The 21,532-nt window shown below is 46.7% G+C and overlaps 1 long non-coding RNA gene across 1 annotated transcript; it reads left to right on the top strand.

The window, feature by feature from the left end:
• Positions 1-7,225: 7,225 nt before the first annotated feature.
• LOC132657981 (uncharacterized) lies at positions 7,226-13,891 on the top strand. The gene is made up of 2 exons (XR_009596829.1): positions 7,226-7,387; positions 10,885-13,891. It is a non-coding gene; the product is annotated as an uncharacterized LOC132657981 (long non-coding RNA).
• Positions 13,892-21,532: the final 7,641 nt, after the last annotated feature.

Below are 21,532 nucleotides of genomic sequence, written 5' to 3'. Positions count from 1 at the left end.
GAGCAGATGGGAGTGAAACGGGGAAAGCAGGACAAATTGGAACCTGAGAGGTTGAGCTGGAACCCACCTCAGTTTCTCTGTCCAAGCTACCATCTTAACTAATGGGTGGTGAGAGAAAATGGTACCCTTCATCATGGAGGTAAGAGCTGTAAGCCATCAACTCTCCCAGCACCTGGATAAATGAGTATCTCAGGGCTGAAAGCTGGAACCTGGGCAGACAGCCACAGCTGCCACTCCTGAGTGCTGTACAAAATATACTACCCATGTGTTTCATGCCCTCTAGGGCCTCAGTATCCAAGGATGACAGAATCTGGGCTGCAGGAAAAAGACAAACCAATTACAAAAAATGTACGATGTGTTGTTATTTTCTTGGGGAATATGGAAAGTGGGGTTTGGAGGATGAAAGCCTGGGAAACACTACTTTGAAAACAGCATCTTCTGCTAGTTAGTTGTACATTTCTAGGGGAACTCGGAGAAATCTATTCAGTCTTCTTCCAGTCCTGCCTACTCCTCACCTTCGTCAAAGATGGCACAGTGTGGCTTCCTCTCACTCCTTGCCCATGGTAGACATTACTAATCAATCCTAGCATTCTTGCCCTGAGGTACCCAAAGAAGATTTCAGAGTCCTTCTTAGCGCAGCTTTCCAGATAGGCATACCAACTGATTGGCTAGAACTTAATAGCCATCCGTCTGCATAATCAATTCCAGTCATTCATTCCTAACTTATTGTTTCCCCTAAAAATTTGTTTCTCACACCATCTTTACCTACTCTCACAGAGCTAAAAACCCAGGACCCTAGTCTCTGTTGTGTATTCCTGGCCTTAAAATCAGGTAGAGTGAAAGGATGGAGAGTTTCAATCCTGTTACTCCAGCTACTCCTTTATTGCACAGTCCTGCTTCTTGGGGACCTGGATTTAGGACCCAAGATAAAAGCTAACGAGAACAAAGGCAAGTGTGAAGGGGATAAGCTCACCTACCATTTCTGGAATAGAAACTGTTCTTAAGAAGCTGGCATTGTAAAGAATTTAGGGGAAAGAAAGGTTAAAATTAAGATGTGTGCAAAAATAACAGGGAAACTTCAACTTCCATTAGTAACAATTCTGAGGAAGATATCTTTAGAGGTGTATCTTGCTTTCAGCAATGGATGGATAGGTAGTGAATTTCAAAATTCAAACTGCTGTCTTAGATGATCATTTCAGAAACCTTGATCGTGGGTTTATTACCTTAATATTTTAACAATGCATTAATAGTGTGGTCCTCTGGCCTTATTCCCCAATTAATTTTCTGTAAGCAAGTATTTACATGTTAAGAAATCTCTTTGTAAGGCAAATGACTCCTTTGTAGTGTAAATAACCCCTCAGTTTATCTAATATTGATATCACCTGCTTCTCTAATAGAAATTTACATTTTTCAAAGCATGACTATGCTTAAACGCATTTGATCGCCTAAAAGACTCTGTAGGGTAAGCGTAGGGCCACTGTGGCTTCCAGGCTCTGAAGAAGAAACAGGAAGTGTGTCATGAAAGTACTTTGCTTAACCAAGTTCACATGGCTAGTCACAGTTAAGACTAGATTCCATGTCATCCGACTTGTGGCCAGACTAACTGTGTTTCCATTGGAGTGTACTATGTCAAGTTACATATCTGCTCATTTATTTTTTGACGTGACATCAGCTGTATCGAGTTCTCTGAATTCAAGCCTATTCTAAAATGATCTGCTTGCAGAGGAATTGAGTAGTAGTAGTTTAGTCGCCAAGTCATGTCCGACTCTTGCAACCCCATAGACTATAGACGCCTCTGTCCACGGGATTTTCCAGGCAAGAGTACTGGAGTAGGTAGCCATCTCCTTCTCCAGGGGATCTTCCTGATCCATCGATCAGATACGCAGATGACACCATCCTTATGGCAGAAAATGAAGAGGAACTGAAGAGTCTCGTGATGAAAGTGAAAGAGGAGAGTGAAAAAGCTGGCTTGAAACTCAACATTTAAAAAGCAAAGATCATGGCATCCGGTCCCATCACTTCATGGCAGATAGATGCGGAAACAATGGAAACAGTGACAGATTTTATTTTCTTGGGCTCCAAAAATCACTGCAGATGGTGACTGCAGCCATGAAATTAAAAGATGTTTGCTCCTTGGAAGAAAGGCTATGACCAACCTAGACAGCATATTAAAAAGCAGAGACATCATTTTACCAACAAAAGTCCATCTAGTCAAGGCTATGGTTTTTCCAGTAGTCATGTATGGATGTGAGAGTTGGAGTGTGAAGAAAGCTGAGCACCAAAGAATTGATGCTTTTGAACTTTGATGTTGGATAAGACTCTTCGAGAATCCCTTGGACAGGAAGGAGATCCAACGAGTCCATCCTAAAGGAGATCAGTCCTGAATATTCACTGGAAGGACTGATGCTGAAGCTGAATCTCCAATACTTTGGCCACCTGATGCGAAGAACTGACTCAATGGAAAAGACCCTGATGCTGGGAAAGATTGAAGGCAGGAAGAGAAGGGGATAAAAGAGGATGAGATGGTTGGATGGCATCACCGACTGGATGGGCATGAGTTTGAGCAAGCTCTGGGAGTTAATGATGGACATGGAAGCCTGGCGTGCTGCAGTCCATGGGGTCGCAGAGTCGGACACGACTGAGTGACTGAACTGAACTGAATCCTAATGGGGAAACCAGATGAAAGCCTGTGTTGAAACTCACCTGTTTAGGGGACCCATTTTCCAGGGCTGCTTTCTCATGCTCAGGTTCCATCCTCAGCCCCAGGTGGTCTGAAAAGAAGACTCCAGAGGCCAAGGATCCATCATCAACGGGTGGTAGAAATTGCATTTGGGAAGGCTGTTCTGTGCTAAGCCCAGTTATTGTCTTCTCTGGAGCTCTTGGTATGCTGGCATCAGATATAACGTGCTTGGTGGGCAGAGAGGGCAGGGAGAGATGCCTCAGGCTCCACCACCTAGGAGCTGTGTGGCCTCGAGTGTGTTAATCAGCCTTTCTGGGCTTCAGTTGCTGCATCAAACAGGGGCTGTGTTAGCTCCTGCCTCACAGGCCTGTTGGGAGAATTCAGTGGAATCATGCCCACAAAAAGCTCGATGCTCGAACACCTAGCAAGTACCACAACGTGTTAGCTGTGGTGGTCACTTGGCCTGGGGCCGTCATATCATCTGAGCTCCTTCCACTTCTGTTTTCGATGGCTGTCCAGTCTGCTCTACAGGAAGACTTTGTCCCCAGCAACAGCAGACCTATAGCTTTCTAGATGTTTAGAGACAGAAGGGACCTTCGGGAAACCCCTCGTACAGGAAAGGGACCCATGGGTGGTGAAGGGGTGCCTCAGTGATGCCACGGTGTTGGCAACATTCTTGCAGCCACCTCGTCCTTCCATGGGGTGTTTCCTACGACCCTCAGGCTCTGATACCGGATTTCTGGGTTTGAGTCCTGCAGCTTCTACTGCTAATGCGCAGTCACAGGGAGATCCTCAGTCTCATCACAGCCTAGCGGAGCCTCTTCTGCAAAGTGGGGAGAGTAGCTTGCTCTTCATGCAGCTTTGAAGAGAATTGACGGGAGCCGTCTCTTGTTCACAGAAAGGCCTCAGGGAGTGTAGATTGTGCTTAGCGATCCAAGCACATGGGACACAGGCTGAGCTGCCTTCACCTCGAGGGCCCCAAGGACTTAGAAAGCCCCAGGCCCCAGCTCTGCTGACTTGTCGCACTCCACGGCCACAGCTGCTGACCCATCACCCTAACATCTTTAGCGGTTCTAGCAAGTCCTCCCCAGCAGTTCCACTGAGTGGCACAGCCTAACCCTGTCTGCTAGCTTCACAAAATCAATCTAAAACGACTCCACGAGGGTGGCTGGCCAGAATCAGCAGTCATTTCTGAAGGACAAGAAAACAAGAGAGCCAGACAAAGTAAACCCTGTGTTGCCTGTGTGTGCCGTGTCGGTGCCAAAAGGCAGACAGGATTAAGCTACCCCTGGGGTCTGCTCGGGACCCAGGAGCTGTTTGCCTGAACCCCACCTCCACCCCCAACACCCCTGCTCTCACACTTATGACCCCAGACACCCCTGATGAGCTCGGGCCCAGAGTTCTGAGCTGGAATTCCCAGGACTTCATGTCACTTTGACATGTCACAGATAGAATGCCCTGAAGTTAAAAAACCGTACCAGAGTCCCCAGAACTCCCTATCAGCAGAAGGGGAGGAACAGGTGGCCGGGGATGAGCAGAGGAGAGGGAAGAATCCTTCCAGAAACACTCCTAAGCTGTACTTGGCGATCAAAGGAGGAAACACAGAAGTGGTAAGACACTTGAGTTAGAGTCCCAGAAGGTGCATTTGATCCTGGTCAAGGCAGATTGGGTGGGTGGGCTCAGCTTCCTGGACCCTATCATAACAGTGACCACCCGAGGCCACTGAGCAGGAATTTTCTTAGAGGAAATCATCGACCCTGTGTCTCAGTGTCCTTGTTTCAGCCGTTTCCCCGGCTCCTCCTCTCCCAGGAGCCAGCTGCTCATCATCTCCACCCCCGTCACATCATGCTGGTGTGACTCTTCAGAAAAAGCCTGCAGGCCCGCAGAATTGCAAGCAATTCCTCTGTTCCAGGTTTCTCTCTCTCCCTCCCTGTCTCTCCAACTTCTGAAGTGGATCTGCCTTCTCTTTCAGTGGCCAAATGACAGCAGTTCTTCCTGGGCCCCCAGCCCTGCCCAGTCTGCGCTATGCCAAGCTGAGCAGACCTCGTCTTGTTTTGTGGCCCCTGGGGTCAGGGCAGAATCATCAAAGCCTCTGATGATAGCACCAGGGAGCACATCTTGGGGCCCCTGTGTGCTGAGATCAGACTGTGGAGCTGAATGAACAGAAATGGAAAACTTGCCACTTTCGACCTCATCGTATGCAAATTTCATCTCCCCATTCTGAGGTCACTGCCTCCGGCTCTCCCTGCCCTGGAAGCAGTGCGTGTCCTATAGGCTGAGATAAGGAAGGGTATTTTCAAGATGTGGAGATATCCCTTGAATGTGTACACGCTGTACAGCTCCTCCCCTTCCCTCACCCTGCTCTTTTAAATCAGTGATTCAGGATTATGATTCTGGTTAGAAATGATGTTAAGTCACGTGGCCAGCATATCAAAGTAATCCCAAGGCTTCGAGAGCAAGTAAAAGGCGGTCTCTGAGGAGGCCTTGAATCAGCAGGCTGGGATGTGATCCTCAGTACGAGCTCCTGCTGGGGCACCTCTCCACGGCATGCATTGTGGGCGCTTTGTAAAACAGAAGGGGAGAGAAGGCCAGGACAACTCCAGGATTGTCTCGGTTTTGTTAGCAAAGACGAGATAAGCGAAACATCCTCTCTATAAAATTCAATTAGTTTTTTTTTCCTGGCTAATTCGTTTATCCTTGTTTATCACAGAGGCTGAGACATCAGCTCTCAGTGGGCGGTGCTCTCCCAGCATGACACTGTTGCACTGGGAAGAAACAAGCCTCCCGACCAAGGTCACCCATCAGTCAAGTGGTGCTACCAGACCCGCGTCTCCTGGAGCGCCACGCGCAAGCAGCTGGAGCAGGCTCGCAGGTGAGCCCAGCTTCCAGGTTTGGGGAGCTCACCGCTCACCGTGGCTGCAAGCTTCCTTCTCCAGGACCCCTGCTTTGCAATCTGATAGAATAGAAGGCGATCTCTCCCTCCATCACCTGGCCCTCAGTTTCATAAAGGGTGTTTGCAATTAAAAAGCTAGAACAACCATTCATAGACTATTTGGAGAATACTGCAGCATATAATGGAGAAGGCAATGGCAACCCACTCCAGTACTCTTGCCTGGAAAATCCCATGGATAGAGGAGCCTGGTAAGCATCAGTCCGTGAGGTCGCTAAGAGTCAGACGTGACTGAACGACTTCACTTTCACTTTTCACTTTCATGCATTGGAGAAGGCAATGGCAACCCACTCCAGTGTTCTTCCCCGGAGAATCCCAGGGATGGGGGAGCCTGGTGGGCTGCCGTCTCTGGGGTCACACAGAGTCGGACACGACTGAAGCAACTCAGCAGCAACAGCAGCAGCAGTATCATACAACCTTTACCCAGGGCATCTCCGTGTTAAAGACATTAGTTAGTTACATCTCGGAACACTCTCATCACTCTTTGCTCTGCTGGCTCAGAGACTGTAGAATAAGACACATCCAGTCAATGCCAAAGGAAAAGGCAATGGAGGATGAGATTCCTCTGATCCTAGCATTCAGCTTCCTAGGTCTTCTTGGAAAAGGCTGGATTTCAGATTTAGGTATCTGAGAGTAGGGTGCCATGGTGGGAAGCGAACTGTATCCTGGATGCTATTCAGAAGAACTGCAGACACGGGGCTCTGCCCGTTCCCAGCTGTGTGGCTTTGGGTAAACATCCCAGTTTCCCTGAGCCTCAGTTTCTGCATCGGAAAAATGTAACTCATAATAAATGCTGCATAGGGTCTCTGGAAGAACCACATATAGAAATATATATGAAAGTTTGCATGTGTGCAAGCTCAGGCATGTCCAACTCTTCGTGATCCCATGGACTAAGGCCCAACAAACTCCTCTGCCCATGGGATTATCCAGGCAAGAATTCTGAAGTTGGTTGCCATGCCCTCCTCCAGGAGATCTTCCTGACCCAGAATCGAACCATCTTTTCTGCATTTCCTGCGTTGCAGGTGGAATCTCTACTGCTGAGCCAAGGGAGAAGTCATATGAAAGTTTAGAATAATAGAAATGGTTGCACCCACTGAGTCACCTGGGCCTCAAGGATGCAGGTAATTTTCTTCTTCTTTTTTTTTTTTTGTCATTTCTTAAAAAAAAATATTTATTTTAATTGGAGGATAATTGCTTTACAATATTGTGATGGTTTTCACCATATATCAACATGAATTGGCCATAGGTATACATGTGGCCCTCCATCCTGAAGCTCGCCACCACCTCCCTCCCACACCCTATCCCGGAGCACTGGCTTTGAGTACCCTGCTTCATGCAACAAACTCTCACTGTTTATCTATTTTACATATGGTAATATACATGTTTCAATGCTGTTCTCTCAATGCAAGTAACTTCTGAGGCTGCCTTCAGATTTCCTGGGTACAGCTAAGAAGTCAACTGAAAACTCCCTTTAGATGGAGACGTGCAAACTTTTGGTCTCTTCCCAAAACTCTTTTTAATGCATCTTTAAAAAATAATAATGACTTTCTAGATGGATTCATGTGAGTTTCCAAACTCGTTCCTCAGCATTCAGGTTTTCAAAGTCGAGTTTCGGAAGCCGATTTCTCTCCTGGGAGTCTGCCGGGCATGCTGAAGCATCTCCTTTCGCTGCTGTGACGCGCCTCCACGGAGCCATCCCAGGCTTGCACAGACAGTCTGCACACGATTGTGACTAAGTGACATAGCAGTCTTTCAAGGTATGCTAAATGAGAAACGTGCTATTTAGGCAAAGCATTCACATGTTTGAATGAAAGATGGGAACTGTGGAAGCTGCAGCCATGGACAGGAAATTGATGTCCGCATTGCTATTTACCTAGCAGAAATTAGTTCTCCAAGATCAGCCTTAGTGAAGGGGACAGGAGGGCACATGATTGGAGGAAGAATTCTCTGTTTCCCTCATCGTTTGCACTCCAGGTTCATCCCTTCTAGCAGGGTGCTTCATGGGTCTTTGCTGGGTAAATCTGATCCAAACTCCCAGTGCAGAGCATAAAGCAGCAGAAGTGTTAGCAATGGAGGTCAAGGGACACCCAGCAGAGAGCCAGATCTCTCATGAGAATCTGAGGTCTAAGAATAGTACACTTATAAAAGTACCTTAGGCAGAAGGCTTAGTGGGAAGAGACTGCCTGTTGACAATTGGCAGGGCTTATCCCGCTTGCTGCAGCCACAGTTGGGAGAGAAGGAAGGGGGTCGCTGGGGGTGGAGGGAGCCCCTTGGCATGGCCCAGCGCCCCCTGCTTCTCATAGTCCCCATTCTGGGACACAGGAGGGGCCAATGGCCCAGTGAATTTGAGGGGTCCCACCTGCTGGGAGGCTGACTGCTGAGTCCAGGTGTGTCTAGGACACAGCAAAGCTGGCAGTACCTGGTTGCAACCTCTCAATGAGCCCTCGGGGAAGCAGCAAAGCAGACGTGCTTTGTGAAAGTGAATTTGCTCAGTCGTGTGCGACTCTTTGCGATCCATGGACTGTAGCCCACCAAGCTCCTCCGTCCATGGGATTCTCCAGGCAAGAATGCTGGAATGGGTTGCCATTTCCTTACTTGGCTGCAATTATCAAGCTCAAAACCCTGTCTGTCTCCTCTGTGTCAGCAGCAAAAGAACGCTCAGCCACCAGTCCTGGCTGCGTGCTTTTGTGCATTCCGGACCCCTGTGAACTGACTTTCTGATGGTGACGGTTTTCACATCTGTCCCTCACAAGCCAGATTCAGGCACCCCCGACGAGAGGAGCCTTGCAGAAAAGTGACCCCCATAGGTCTCCTTCCAGCAATCAGTCATCACACCCCCTGGCTGTATGTCGATTCTCGATGTTGTTGTTGTGTAGTCGCTAAGTCCTGTCTGACTCTTTGTGACCCCATGGACTGTAGCCCTCCAAGCTCCTCTGCCCATGGGATTTCCCAGGCAAGAATATTGGAGGGGGTTGCCATTTCCTTCTCCAGCGGATCTTCCCCACTCAGGGACTGAACCCACATCTCCTGCATTGGCAGGCAGGTTCTTTACCACTGAGCCACCAGGAACGCCCTGTCCATTCTCAATAGGTCTTGCCTTTTGGTGGTGGGTGTATGGTAGGTGATGAACGGTGGGTGAGTGAGGTTGTTCAGAGTCTCCATTGGGAGTTTGCTGATGCCAGCTGCAGAAAAATGAACACATGTTCTAAAATTTGTATACAATATAAAGGGGTTCACACATTCTTTGGATTTCAGATTAAGAACCTCTACTTCATTTGTTTTCAAATTTAGGGAGGTGAGTAGACCTCTCTCACCTGTCCTTCTGGACCAGGACATCTGTACAGCATTTTGGTAAAGCTAGTGATTATCTACACACACAATCCCCATCACGTGGTCAGACTGAACGATGTTTGATGCTGGTCCTCTGCTATTTAGGGAAACACACTTTTATGGGTAACAGGAGCCCTCATCTATAAATGAATGGAGCCAGAAAGAATCCACAGATCTGTAGAGAGACCAGAGGCGAAGTGCCACATGGAGAGAAGGGAAGGAGAGCGGCCTCAGTTCCCACGGCCGGCCGGCGGGGCAGAGTCTCTGCATAAGCCAAGTCAGCAGCTCCTCCTGCCTCACACTCTCCGTGCGTGGTGGGGGCTGCCTCCCCATCAGGGGGTGGGGTCTGTTTGCCTTCCCCTAGAATTCCAGCTGACCTCTGACTCACTTTTCAAGTCTGACCAGCACACCTGGAGGATGGTGCTGTGTGATGTGATGCCTAGGACAGGCCTTCCTTCAGCGGCCCTGCAGCTTCTGTTTCCACCCCCTGGGAAGCCAATGACTGTGTCAAGAGGCAAGAGCTAGGTTATGGAATGAGGACAGACCACAAGCTGGAGAGAATATATGTGATGGGGAGCTGAGGGGCCTTGGCCCACTGCCACCCGAAGCCCCAGACATGTGTGTGAGGCCGTCTTGGATCCTCCAGCCCCAGTCCAGACACCCTGGGTGATAAGAAGGAAGAGTCGGCTCATTTTTAAGCCATTCCAGCTGAAGCCCCTGGTGGCTCAGTGGGTAAAGAATCTGCCTAAAATGCAGGAGACCCAGGTTCGATCCCTGAATTGGGAAGATCCTCTGGAGAAGGAAATGGCAGTCCACTCCATCATTCTTGCCTGGAAAATCCCATGGACAGAGGAGCCTGGTGGGCTGTAGGCCATGGGGTCGCAAAAAGTAAGACATGACTTAGGAACAAAATTACCACCACAGCTGAAGCCCCAGACATTGCAAGACTGAGATAAACCATTCATCCTAAGCCCTGCCCCTACAGGGTCATGAAAAAAAAAAGAGGTGATTATTTTAAATCACAAGATTTGAGGTAAATTGTTATACATCAAGAGATTGGAGATAACTAGTACACAGTAACCCTTGATTAATCTTCATCACCAGGTGCTATCAGACTACACTCCAGGTAGCCATATGTCCAATAAAAAAGTAGTTTCTTCACCTTCCTCTCCACTGATCTTTCTCTCATCTTCCTTTCCAGTGGCCTTGTGACTACATTCATACCAATGAGAAGTCATCAGGTAGAGCCTCTAGGAGAGCTTTCCAAAAAGCTAGCCGTGTCCAACCTCCCTTTTCACTTTAAACCCTTTGTCCCTGGTTTGATGGTGGTTTAGTCACTAAAACCTGTCCAACTCTTTGTGACCTCATGGACCATAGCCTGCCAGGCTCCTCTGTCCATGGGATTCTCCAGATAAGAATACTGGAGTGGGTTGCCATTCCCTTCTCCAGGGGATCTTCCCGACCCAAGGGTTGGACCCACATCTCCTGCACTGCAGGCAGATTCTTTGCCACTGAGCCACCAAGACCCTCATCCCAGCACCCCCTCTTCTAGACTGGGACACAGACTCTGTGCTTGGATGGGCAGCAGCCACATTGCAAACATGAGGACAGAAATCTCACCTCTGAATTCCTAATGACGTGGATGATGGCCTACTTTTGAAATTATTTCATGAGAAAAATAAGCCTTTTAACCATTTAAGGCAATATTACTAGTTGTTTTTTTTTTTTTTTTTGGTGGTGGTGGTTTCGTCATTGCTTTGCTGGTTTGTTGATGTTATCTATTCTGTTTACTCACATCAAACACATCAGTAATTTACATGTGACAAGACTTCATGAGATCTAGCTGCATTTCTGCTCTTCCATTCTGTGAGATGCCTCTGGCGCCTAACATTTAAATTTTTTTTCCTTCCCCTAACATGTGTAGATGCTTACTCCTTGGAAGGAAAGTTATGACCAACCTAGACAGCATATTAAAAAGCAGAGACATTACTTTGTCAACAAAGGTCCGCCTAGACAGGCTTTTTCCTCTGGTTTTTCCAGGGGTCATGTATGGATGTGAGAGTTGGACTATAAAGAAAGCTGAGCGCAGACGATTTGATGCTTTTGAACTGTGGTGTTGGAGAAGACTCTTGAGAGTCCCTTGGACTGCAAGGAGATCCAATCAGTCCATCCTAAAGGAGATCAGTCCTGGATGTTCACTGGAAGGACTGATGTTGAAGCTGAAACTCCAATATTTTGGCCACCTGATGCAAAGAGCTGACTCATTTGAAAAGACCTTGATGCTGGGAAAGATTGAGGGCAGGAGGAAAAGGGGACAACAGAGGATGAGATGGTTGAATGGCATCATCAACTCAATGGACATGGGTTTGGGTAGACTCTGGGAGTTGGTGCTGGACAGGGAGTCCTGGCGTGCTGCGGTTCATGGGGTCGCAAAGAGCCAGACACGACTGAGCGACTGGACTGAACTGAATGTGAGATTACTGTTGCCAGTTTGCCAGCAACAGAGCAGCAATCCCTGGCCAAGACAAGGATGGTACCAAGGCAGAATTTTGCAAAGAGAGCATGCTTTTATACTGAAGACGAGGCCAGAGATCATCTTCCAGTAGCACAAGGGATTAGGGCTTACTAACCCCATGACTTACTCAGGTCATGAGCCACTGGAAAGCTTGCCAGAGGTCCTTGAACAACCTCCTTCCTAAGAAATCACTTGAGCAGGGGAGTCAGCTGCTTTAGGGCCTGGTTTCATTGCAGGTGGCCCTCCCTATAGGCCGGGGCATCAAAATGCTCACCTTGGATGTAAGATGCTGTGCCTCTTTGAAATCAACAGGCAGGTCAGGCAGACCTAAAGCCATACTTTGGGTCTCCATCTGCACTCTGGTGAGGCTTCAAAGGAGAAGTTGTCAGTTAAAGGGAAGGCTGGCTATGGTCCTACTCTGTTGTGCTCTGTGACCCCAGGCTTCAGTGCTCTGTTCAATGGCCAAGAATGGGTTCAGACCACTGACCTTGACTCATTCTGGCTTCCTGGAAGCATCTTCTCCAGAAAACCCTTCAGTGTCGGTTTCCTCTTTCCTGCCTTACAGAAGCAGTGTTCTAAGAGTTGTAGATCTGACTGTTCTTGTCACCTCCAGGGAAAATGGTCTGGGGGCCAGACTCTGTCAGCTGTGCTGCAGAAAATGCAGAGACTTTGGGAGCCCTGGGTCTGTCTCCACGTGGTCTCCAAACTGCACCAATTCAGGTCTCCTGCTGTGGCGAGGGGCGGCCTTTCCAAAATCCAGGGCCAACCCTAATCCTAAGAAGCTAGTGCACCCCACGTTGCTGCAATTCCACTGACAAGAGGACACTGCTCTCTGCTTTCATCCTTCAAGATTTCTCCCTCCCACTTCCCAAAACCTCTAGAACACCTTCACAGAACAGTTGAAAGCCTCCTTTTTTTTTTTTTTACACAATCACAAACTTCCTACCAATAAAACCATTGATATTTAAATGTCATCTCAATGGTAGCAGACATTTTTAACTTCTTAGTTATTTGAGGAGAGGAGGAGAGGTGAAGATGAGGAACAGTGGATAGCTCTTTTTAAAATGCCTTATGTGAAAGCATTTTCTGAAAGATGTTGGTTTGTTACCATCTAGCATTTGACCCGAAGAGAAAATTGCATCCTGATGGAAAACTAGAAACTCATTTCTGAGCACTAGATTGTAGACATTTATCTGGAAAGATGCTCAGCATGAATTTTTAAGTGAAAAAATGTGGGTTATGAAACTGCATTGAGTGATACTAATTTTGCTTAAATAGAGGAAAGAAAGGAAAAAGGAAGGGAGCGAAGAAGGAAGGAAGAAACAAAAGAAAGGAAGGGTAAAAAGGAAGGAAGGAAAAGAAATTATTGTAAAGATACATTTATATTTTTCCAAACATGACAGGAAGTTTCATATATTAAAAATGATGATAGTGTATATAAGGAGCAGAACGATTTATGATTTAAATTTCTTTGACTTAGTTTATTTGTCAGATTTTCTATTATGAACAGTTGTTCCTTCCATGTTGTTAAAATGTTATTTTAGTGGATATAAACTAGCCTCATACAATTTCTCAAAACTGTACATTGTTGATTTCTTAGACCACTAACATGCACTTGGTTTGCTGGCTTATTTTCTAACTTTAGCTAGTTATGCTTTTGCTAACGAGTGGGGCAAAGAATGAAACAGATGAACTAAAGCGCCTCAACGTTTCAAAAATATTTTGAGCACCTCCTATGTGTGGAGAACTAGAGAGAAACTAGCTGGGCTGTCCGGGTTCTACTCTGCATGGAGAGTAAGTTCCATCCTGAGAGACAGCTTCTCCCACTGCTCAGAGGTTCAGGAGCACTTGGAGGGAAATGCTCGGAGACCACGTGTGAGGGGGAAAGAGTGACGGGACCTGCGAGGAGGGACCTGTGTGACCCCTGTGGCTGTCCGGAGGGATGTGAGGATGGGCGTGCTGGAGATGGACCGCTCCTGATCGATGCTCAAGATCCGGGAAAGAAACGGAAGCAGAGGAGGAGCAAAGGAGAGTGAAACATCTGAGTAAGCTCTGTGAGAGATAATCCGCCTTTGCCTGAGAGATAGGCTGCTCTGCCCGGCGCCCCCTCCCCCTGCGCTGCTGCGGGTCTCCACGTGCGCGTCTCCTTTCCGGCGGGTCTACACCGGGAGTCGAGAGCCACAGCTGCTCAAGCGTCTTCCCTTGCCGCCTTTCTCCCTTGTCCACATACACAGGGAGTACCTTCAGACACAGGATTGATTGCTCCAGGACCTGGACACACTGCATTCCCATAGCATCCTATCTGTAGCTAAGAAAGTACGGACACCCACTGGAATCTTGTTTCCATTCAACAAAGCAAAGATCAAGGTTAGGTACTTCGTTCTGACAAAAATAAAACAAATTCAAAAACACTGGAGATATGTGGTTTGCTGTTTCCCACCTCGACAGCCACAGCCATTTACAAATCTTTGTAATGTTCTGTCAGGTTCCAGATCCAATACCTCGCAGTCATGCAGAGATGCACATAATGGTTATTTATGTGCTTGGCGAGTTTATTTCTCCCATTCTGCTACGGTAATTTGTTTCCACGGGAGGGTGATACATACATTATTGGTTTTCATTTAAGATGCTGCACTGACATTTTTGTGCTCCAGGAGGGATGGGAGCTGGGAGACAGACCGAGTTCAAGGGTACTCAGCTCAGGAACGGATCAGAGCTGAGGAGTCTGCACATTCCCCTCCTCCTTTATCCATGTCCTCTCCTTACATTGGTGGCACACGCTAAGCATTGTGTTTCTGTGCTTCTCAAGTGGGGTTCCAGAAGTGCCAAATTTAGGAAGGAACTGCCCTTAGCTCCGTGCTGGGCTCATCTCAGCCCTCAAACGCTTCAAAGTCTGGAGTGATGGAGTTTCAGCAAAGGAAATCCCGTAGACAAATTAACTCAGTGACCTCAAGAATTCCTTAGGAAAAGTGTGAAAGCCAAGGGACTCAGAATTCAGACAGGCAAAACCTCTCTCCAGTTTGGGACACACCCAGTAGGATGGAGTCTACGTCATTCTGCTTCTTTAAAAGCTGGGGTGCCTGAGAGAAAGGAACATTTTTCTTTCCCAGAGAAAATACACAGCGGAGGTTAGGGTTGGATGGCCTTCACTGGCGGCTCAGATGGTAAAGACCCTGCCTGCAATGCAGGAGACCTGGGTTCGATCCCTGGGTCAGGAAGATCCCCTGGAGGAGGGAAGGCAACCCACTCTGGTATACTTGCCTGGAGAATTCTATGGACAGAGAAGCCTGGCGGATGGGTTGTGTGAAATTACCAGAAGTCTCAGGGCATTAAATAGCACAGTAGATTAAAGACACCAATTACCATTATATTACCATGAGAGAAGGATTAAAGTGTAAACCATCACAAGGAATTTGCATGATCTACACCACTCAATCAGCAAGACAACCATGCCATTTTGGAGGTGCCCCCTGCATGCCAAGTAGCAAGACATTCAGGTTATGATTCAGCCTCCCCAGGAACAAGGGTACCCTCCAGCCCCTGACACAAATATTAATATATATCATCCCTAAAAATTAATGCTATGGTATCTCAATAACTTACATTGGAATAGCTCTTTGCAGACACTCCACATAGTAGTTCTCATTAAAATGTTGACACATATTATTGCAAAGCATTTCTCCTCCAATGACAATTCATCATAAGGATAGAAAATCCACAACAGAAAACCATCATTAATAAGCATTTATTAGGTCCCCACTTCTTGCAACTTGCTGAAGAAGATATAGGCAGAGAGGGGAGTTATACACACAACTAAATTAAAATCTAAATCAAGGAATATTAATAAAAACCATAGGTGAGGCTGGTTGTGTGGGTACATGGAGCGAGGTGCTGGTTATGGAAAGTCCAGAGGCTTTCCCCTCAGTGCAGGGGATGCACCCGAATGTGCATCTTCAGTTAATAATGACTGTGAAGGAGAGGACATCCTCTCTAGCTTATTTCCTTCCATCCCAGTCCTGTAGGAATAAAATTGGAAATACAACAACACATAGAATTTTTTCCACGTTAGCAGTTATTTCTGAGATGGGCTGTGTATGCCAGCGTGTCCTGGTGACATTTCATATCAGAACTGTGAATGTCGCTGCCTCGATGGAGGGTTGTGATATTACCCAGGTGAACAGAAACGCTGTGGCATCATTGTGTTCTTTCCATCTTACTTTAATTTCCTCCTCCCAACACAGCACCAGCATACCCCAGCTCCTCTGACCTACTTTGACCAAATGAAATAACATCCATATTCGAAGTGGCTTTTTTCCCCGATCAGGCAAATGCTCTTCAGAGGGAGGTGCTAGTGTGCAATCCAGTCTTTCCATATTTCTCATGCCATAACCTGAGGTTTGTCTTGCAAATTAAGAACGATTTGGTCTGGGTGAAAGATACCCTCTGGGCCATTTTTCCCAGTCTGCCTGAAGTTTACCCTCTCCTGTTCCTCTGCTCCTCAGATGTCTCAGATAGTTCCTCACAAGGCAAATGGCTTGGGGCATGGATTGTGAAGGCCAATGGCTGGAGGTGTAAGTCATAAATCACCTTCTGCTGCTTCCCAGCTGTGTGGCCTTGGGCAAGTGACTTGATCTCTCTGAATCTAGTAAAATAAGCACAATAATTCCTCCTTCCAAGAGCAGTTACAAGGATCACATGAGATAATACGTGTCAAGTTTGGGACATGTAACTGACGATCAGTATCAATGACCAATGTCTTGCTTCTATAATAATCCTGGGGGCCCAGGACCTGTTTCACTGATGCTCACTTGGCTTCATTGCAATCAGTTACTCAAGGTTGTCTTTGTCTGTCTGCTTTTGTGCATGGCTTTAAATTAAGAATGCAAGTTTAAATTATATAAAAATAAGTGCACAAAATGTGAACATTTTTCTCCATTTCAAAATACCGGTATGTTTTGTTTAACCATATATTAAAAAAGCTGAGTTTTGATGTGGGCTGCGAATTTAATGACTACAACAATTTTTTTAAACAAAATTTTATTTTTTGGATACTGAGACTAGGCCAAAAAAAGTGGAATTGTCCAATATTACAAAGAAAAGAACATTTTTGGTGCTGTATATGTGGACAGCTGGGGTGATCAGAATGATTTTTAACAATATTAGTCAAGCTTTAGTGTGTATGGGAATCAGCTCAATATTCCCAGTGTGGACTGAACAGCAACGTGCATTTTGGACAAGCCCATCACTTGAGTCTCAGGCAGGAGAACCCCACTAGCTCTGAAGCCCATGGTTAGAAAAGGAGATCAGCAACATACCCCGGCTGTCAGAAGTGTTCTTGGCTCCTGCCTCCCTCTCCCTCCTCGTCTTCCTTCCGTTTCTCTCCGTCTCTCAGTATGGCTTCACCACGAGGCTAGAAGAAATGGATGTGGAACTTTCCCCCCTCCCCCCTTATAAATAGCTGAGATAGGACTAGAAAGCTGGGGGAAAGTATTACAGAGCTGAATGAGAATATCCGTGACAATCAAAGAATTCTTCTCCTGGGTAAAGTTAAAATCTGCAGCATCAGAAAAGCTGCAAAAGTTAACTATTTGGTGAAACTCCAGAAACTTCTCAAGTCCCAGACGAGTGTAAAGGGTGAACATCTAAGAGAAAGAAAAAAGAAGTGAACCCTAGCTCAACGTAAGGCCACAGAAAGCAAGACTTGATTAAGCAGTGTGTAGATGTGTTAAAGATTAGTGAAGAGGTGCCTGGATCGACCTAAGCATTTCTATATTCCCCAAACAATGGTTTTCGCGTTTTTAAAAAGCTATGTGTATTGGTCAGGACAGGCCAGGTTATGCTGCAGTGACATATCGGCTCTCAAATTTCAGTGGCTTAAAGCAACATGTTTTTATTTCACCCTATTCTGAAGGCTGGGGAGTTCAAGATCAAGGTGCTGGCAGTCCCAGTGTCTGATGATAGAATTCTTCCCAGCTCATAGACGGTTGTCTCCTTGCTGTGTCCTCACATAACCTAGATCAGAGGGAAGCAAGGTTTCTCTGATCTCTTCTTACAAGAGCATCAGTTCCATCACGAGAACTCCCATCGTTCTCATCTCCAAATATCATCACACTGAGGACTGGGGTTTCAGCATATGAATATGGGGAGACATAGCATGCAGTCCATAACACCATGGCGAAAGGACACAGCAGGGAAGAGGGTGACCTGGAGGGGATTTCATTGGGAATTAAATGCTCCAGACCACAATGACACCTTCGTTGGCCAGAATCAGTTCCGTGGCTTTTCCCGACCATCAGGAATTCAGGAAGCACAACTCTCCAATATCTCTAGAGGTAGGGAGGGCCAGAATATTTGATGGATAGCACTAATGACACCTCACCATGGAAACTTTTTATCCGAAGAAAATATTATGCAGAAGCCCACAGTATGAGACAGACAACTGGAGCTGCTCTGACTAAAGGCGGAGGCGGGTGAGGGGGGCATTTCACTCGCCCAATCCCCTCCTCGGTGGCCCCAGACATGTCTCTAAGGAGCTGGGGGCAGTTTGACAACCACTACTCTAAGACACACAGGGCACAGACCGTCTCAGTTAAATACTGTTCTCTATTTATTGATGATTAATTGTCTTAATAAATGATTTTATTTTAATGGAAAAAGTATAATTAAATGGAAAAGCACTGCTCTGTGGTAAGCCCCGCTGTTTGAACAGGGTGGTTATAAGCAAAGCATTCTTTTTTACATATTATAAATGCAGACAAAATGCTCATGAAAAAATCAAACATCTCTAAAAATAGGCCCTGGATTTTAGGCTCAGCCCAATCAAACAAAGCCTGTACAGAAGTGGGTCTGAAAAAATGTGTCCATTCGGCAACATGGATGAACTGTGAGAAATGATGCTGAGTGAAATAAGGCAGACACAAAAAGGATGATTCCATTCTTTGAGGCATCTATCATCAAATTCATGGATACAGGAAGTAGAATGGTGGTTTCCAGGGGCTGGGAGGAGGGGAGAAGGGAAAGATGTTCAGTGGGTACCAAGTTTCAGTTTCATAAGATGAAAAAGTTCTGGAGAACTTTTGTTGTACAAGTTGAATCAGTTGTACAACAATGTGTACGTATTTGACACTACTGAACTGTACATGTAAAAATGGTTAAGACGGAGGTTTTCCTGGTGGTTCAGTGGTTAAGAATCCGCCTTGCAATGCTTGGGATGCTGGATCCATCCCTGGGTGAGGAGTTAAGATCCCACAAGCCACAGAGCAACTAAGCCCATACAGTACAACCACTGAGCCTGCACGCTGCTAGAGAGTGCGTGTGCGCTGCAAGGAAAGATCCCACATGATACAACGAAGATCTGATGCAGCCAAATAAATAAACTGATAGATAGATAGATAAATGGTTAAGATGGTCAATTTTATTTGATGTCTATTTTACCATAGTTTTTTTAAAAAAAACTTAAAAAAAAGTACCAGTACTTCCAAATTCATTCTTGAAAAAGAAAAGGTTTTTTTTTTTTTTTTTAACCTGACCATTAGCTAATATTTGAAACACTTTTCTTTCTGTTCTATATCTCTTGTCAAAATTAAACTTAAAGCTTAATGTCTTGACCATAACAATGAGAAATCTGCTAAAAGCCCAACCTTTATTTGCCGGAATCTTCACCCTCCATCGTAGGTCAGAATAACAGGTTGAGCTTGTTTTCACAGCTCTGGGGGGCAGAGAGGTGGCTTACCCGACTGTCCACCAACCCAGGATGCAATGGGCTTGCACCCGGAGTTCATGCAGAATCTGTACTTTCTGAGCTTTTCTGGCTGAAACGGGAAGGAGGTGCTGTCATTTCAGACGTTACGCCGCCCATCGTCTGGCGTCTTAAGGATTCGGTGATCGTGCTTTTGCGGGAGCTGGCCATGCTCTGGAAGTCCTCTGCCTGAAGACACAAGGGGGCCGTGGAGGAGAGGCAGTATCATGCCTGCAGCGACTCTGTGGAGGGGACAGTCCTCGTCATGTGGAGGGTGAGCACATGTTGGGAAGAAGCACATGGGGACCAGCTGTGTGATCTCAGGAAAGAGGCTTCCCCTTCAGCATCCCCCGCCCCCCGCCCGTAAACAGGAATGAAGCATGATCTGAGGACGTATGCAGAATGCTTGTTGAGTACCTTATCATGTGCCAGGCACAGTGCTAGGCACTGGAAAAAACTAGTAAAGGAAACAGACAAAAATCCCTATCTCTGTGGAGCTTAGATTCTTTCTTGGGAGGTACTGATATACTAGCAAACAAAGATGTACAATATATGACCTGCCAATGGTGGCGAGTATAAAGGAAACAAATAGTGTACGTGTATGTGTGTGTATGTGTATGTATGTGTGTGTGATTGATTTTAAATAGCGTGGATGGGCAGCCCTCACAGGGAGAGTGACACTTGAATAAAGAAAGAAGGTGGTGAGCGAGCCATGTGACTACCTGGCAGAGAGAACCCAGTGCGAAGGCCCCGGGGCCAGCACAGCTGGATCAGGGCGAGGAGGGCTGTGTGACAATGGCTGAGGTTAAGAAGTGGCCCAGGGCATGAGGGCAGATCATTCAGGTCAGGGGATCCCCGGCTCTGGGATCTAGTGTCTGATGACCTGAGGTGGAGCTGATGTAATAGTAACGGAAATACAGTGCGCAATGGATGAAACGTGCTTCAATCGTCCTGAAACCATCCCCCCCCCACCTCCCTCCCCAGGCATGGAAAAATCATCTTTCATGAAGTCAGTCCCTGTTGCTGAAGAGGTTGAGGACCGCTGGCTCAGGGTATTATAGCTCGTTGTAGAGACTTTGACCTTGACGCTGAATCCAAAGAGGCCAATGAGGAATGATGTCATCTCACTCATGTTTTGAAGCATCTTTCTGGCTGCTTGGTTGGGAGTTGGCTCAAGGGGGCAAGGACAGGAGGGAGGCCTGTATAGGGAGTTTTTCAGTGGTCCAGGGGTGACAGGGACTTGGAACAAGGTGTTAGCTATGGCAGCTGTGAGATTAAGTTTACATGACACCTGTGAAGCGCCCACTTCTGCTTCTGGTACACGGTAAGAGCTCAGTGAAGGGTGACGGTAGTTATTATTTTTAACAAAGAACATGGGTGAACGTGTCAAATTAGGGGCAAAGCTGACACAGTGTTCTGCGTGCCAGACGTTATCTGGATAAGCAGAAGCAGGGCCAGAACCCCGGGATGACGACAGCAGGGCAGCAGGGGTAATCAGAGCGACACTATTTTAGGACCAGAAAAAAGATTGTTCTAAGCTTCAAAGGCCCCGTGCAGGCTCTTCAGGGAGGGATTGGTCCCCATGCCAAAGCCTCCAGAGAAGCAGAGAATTAAGAAAAGTCAAGGTCAGCTGGGTTTAGGTACACAGAGAGACAGTGGTGAGAGCATGCCACTGGTTTCTTTATACGCACTGAGATGCATGAGGCAGAAGCCTCCCTGGGAAGTTAGAGACTACATAAGAAGCACCTAATAGCCTAGTGGACACTTTAATTTCTCTAAATCAACGTAAAAGGGAGCAAAGTTAGAACAATTCTGGCCTTTCAGAAGCCATGATGCTTTCGTTGGGGTAGGTATTGGGACTTCATGCCATGCACTCTGCTAGAAACAGCTCCACTTAGAAAGTAAACAGTTTCAGGGCAACACTTCCAATTTGAGATGGTGAGTGGGTGGGTCACAGCCCTGAACACACATGCACACATATTCAGACTCAAGGACAGTTGCCAGTTATTCCCAGGGCTCTGTAACTGCACGCAAGGCCCCAGTGTAGAACATGAAGACACCCAAACAGGTAGACCCAAGGGTGAGTCACTGCCGAGAACCCCTGTCACAAAGCCCCTGCTCCAGAAAGAAGACTTACTTTGGAGTTGTCAGAAGGAGTGGGCATGCCATGATGTCACCGTTCTATATCAAGCCCCCCGGAAGTAAAAAATAGCTCTAGAAAGCATTGTTGAGTGGTTCTCTCTGTTATGATAAAAACTTTCACTTTCTACCTCTGCACAGCACAAGTTGGGTCCCACTAGCCACATGTGACCGTTGAGC

The sequence above is a fragment of the Ovis aries genome, chromosome 17 (genome assembly GCF_016772045.2).
Source record: "Ovis aries strain OAR_USU_Benz2616 breed Rambouillet chromosome 17, ARS-UI_Ramb_v3.0, whole genome shotgun sequence".
Lineage (NCBI taxonomy): Eukaryota > Metazoa > Chordata > Mammalia > Artiodactyla > Bovidae > Ovis > Ovis aries.
The sequence above is the reverse complement of the archived record's forward strand: the minus strand, read 5'-3'. Positions and strand labels throughout refer to the sequence as shown.